Genomic DNA, 3,332 nt, shown 5'->3' on the forward strand with positions numbered 1-3,332 from the left:
TGTTTGTGTCTTTTTGGTTTTATTTTGTGGACTCACTGGACGGACATTATGGGACAGACTCAAACTACCCCTTTAAGCATTATGGTCGATCATTTCAGAGAGGTAAGGGAAAGAGCCAGGGACCTCAGTGCAGAGGTTCGGAAAGACCGGTGGCAGACTTTTTGTTCCAGGGAGTGGCCAACTTTGGACGTTGGGTGGCCGCCGGAGGGGACGTTTGACCTCCCCACCATCCGCCGAGTCAGGGATGTCGTCTCCCGACTTAGGGGGGGACGTCCTGGTCAGCTTTCTTACATTGTTACTTGGCAGGACCTCGTGGAAGACCCGCCATCTTGGCTCAGGCCCTTCCTACCTCCACGTCCTCCCGGGCCAAAGCCCATTCTTGCTTTGCAGAGAACGGAAAAGGAGGAGAAAAGGAAGACTCTCACCCAGCCTTCGGCCCCTCCCCTCCCTATCCTGCAGGGGGGGACTGAAGAAGAACTAATCTTTCCTCCCCCATATAGCCCATGGAGGGACGATCCTTCCACGCCGGGAGTGGCTGGGGGCGGAGTTCTGGGAGTGGCTGGGGGCGGAGTTCTGGGAGTGGCTGGGGGCGGAGTTCCGGGAGTGGCTGGGGGCGGAGTTCTGGGAGTGGCTGGGGGCGGAGTTCTGGGAGTGGCTGGGGGCGGGGTTCCAGGAGTGGCCTCGGTAGGAGGCCCGCCTCTCACCCGGCAAAGGGCTCAGCGGGAACTGTCTGCTGCAGCACCTGACTCCACTATCAAGACCCTGCCCTTACGGGCCGCTGGACCCCCGGATGCGGATGGCAACCAACCGTATCATTATTGGCCTTTTTCAACATCCGATCTCTATAACTGGAAGGCACAAAACCCCAAGTTTTCTGAGAAACCAGGGGGACTTATTGACTTGCTAGATTCTGTTCTTTTCACCCATCAGCCCACATGGGACGACTGTCAGCAGCTTTTACAGGTTCTGTTCACGACGGAAGAGAGAGAAAGGATCCTCAATGAGGCCCGGAAAGTGGTTCCAGGCGTGGATGGAAACCCAACTGCCAACCAGGTCCAGATAGATGTCTCTTTTCCCTTAACTAGGCCTGAATGGGATTTCAACACGGCAGAAGGTAAGGAGAGGCTTTCGGTCTATCGTCAGACCCTAATGAGAGGTCTCAGAATGGCTGCTAGAAAGCCAACTAATTTGGCCAAGGTGGGGAATGTTCAGCAGGAAAGGGATGAGTCTCCAGCTGCCTTTTTAGAACGGATCATGGAGGCTTACCGTACCTACACCCCCATGAATCCAGAAGCTCCTGAAAACAAGGCAGCTGTGATCATAAGCTTTGTAAACCAGTCGGCCGCGGATATTAAAAGGAAACTACAAAAAGTAGATAGGTTGGGAGAGAAGAGTTTACAGGATTTACTGGCAGTGGCAGAGAAGGTGTACAATAACCGAGAGTCTCCAGAAGACAGGCAAGCTCGCGTCGTGGCTGCCTCTAGCAGTAGGCAAGCTCGGGACCTGGCTAGGGTCCTGCTGGCTACGACCATGGACTTCCCCAAGGAGCGAGACCGTCGCTTCCGACAGCTTGCAAGCAATAAAGGAAGAGGTAAGCAGACCACCCAAGAGGGGAGGCGGGGGCTACGGAAGAATCAATGTAAGTTTTGCATGGACATAGGGCACTGGGCTCGAGAGTGTCCGAAGAAGGCCGGTGAGAAGGGAGACAGGACTGACCGAGTCAAGGTCTTAGAGCTGGGTGAACTGAGTGATTAGGGGAGTCAGGGTTCGGACCCCCTCCCCGAGCCCAGGATAACTCTCAGAGTGGAGGGGACTCCTGTTAACTTCCTTGTTGACACCGGGGCACAACATTCGGTCCTCCGTACCCCGCAAGGAAAACTGGCGAATAAAAAGTCCTGGGTGCAAGGAGCAACTGGTATGAGCCAGTATTCATGGACTACCCGAAGGACAGTAGATTTAGGAACAGGCCAGGTATCCCACTCTTTCATGGTAATACCGGAATGCCCCTACCCACTATTAGGACGGGACCTACTGACCAAAATTGGAGCTCAAATAACTTTCAGACAAGGGGGGCCTCAGGTCACCGATGAGGAGGGCCGCCCCATTCAGGTCCTGACCATGAGGCTAGAGGATGAATATCGCCTCTACCAGAAGACTTCCCTGGTGGAGGGCAGTATGGACAAATGGCTACAAGAATTCCCAACAGCATGGGCAGAGACAGGAGGGGTGGGGCTGGCCGCCCACAGGGCCCCAGTCCTAGTAGAACTAAAACCAGGAGAAGGTCCGGTAAGAATCAAGCAGTACCCTATGCCTCAGGAGGCACGGAAGGGGATTCAGCCTCATATCAGGAGACTGAAGAGCTTGGGGGTGTTAGTTCCCTGCCAGTCTGCATGGAACACTCCCCTACTGCCGGTTAAAAAGCCCCAGACAAACGACTACAGGCCAGTACAGGACCTCCGAGAAGTAAATAAAAGAGTTATGGACATACACCCAACAGTCCCAAACCCGTACACTCTCTTGAGCTCCTTGGCACCCTCTAAAGTCTGGTACACGGTATTAGATCTGAAAGATGCCTTCTTCAGTCTACCCCTAGCACCTCAAAGTCAGTCCCTGTTCGCCTTTGAGTGGCATGACCCAGAGGAGGGCTTCAGTGGACAGCTGACTTGGACACGCCTACCCCAGGGGTTCAAAAACTCGCCCACCATCTTCGACGAGGCGCTGCACGAGGACCTGGGTGAGTACAGAAGGGAACACCCCAACCTCACCCTCCTCCAGTACGTAGATGACATCTTGATTGCTGCAGACACAGCCAAGGACTGTGAGCGGGGGACCCGAGATCTATTGGCCACCCTGGGGGCCTTAGGGTACCGGGCATCCGCGAGGAAGGCTCAGTTATGTCGAGAAAGGGTGAGTTACCTGGGATACATCCTGGAGGGCGGGCAGCGGCGGTTATCGGATGCCAGGAAAGAGACTGTTTTGAAAATCCCTACTCCCACCTCCCGAAGAGAAGTAAGGGAATTCCTAGGATCGGCCGGCTACTGCCGCCTCTGGATACCGGGTTTTGCCGAAATCGCCAGGCCCCTATATGAAGCTACCAAAGAGGGAAAGGCGTTTGACTGGACTGAGAAAGATGAAGCTGCCTTTAGGCAGTTAAAGAAGGCCCTTCTAGGTGCCCCAGCCCTGGGCCTGCCAGATATTACAAAGCCCTTTCACCTCTTTGTGGATGAACACAAAGGGATAGCGAAAGGGGTCTTGACTCAAGCTTTAGGCCCCTGGAGCCGCCCAGTGGCTTATTTGTCCAAGAAGTTAGATCCTGTAGCTGCCGGCTGGCC

Source organism: Myotis daubentonii, chromosome 16 (assembly GCF_963259705.1).
Source record: "Myotis daubentonii chromosome 16, mMyoDau2.1, whole genome shotgun sequence".
NCBI lineage: Eukaryota > Metazoa > Chordata > Mammalia > Chiroptera > Vespertilionidae > Myotis > Myotis daubentonii.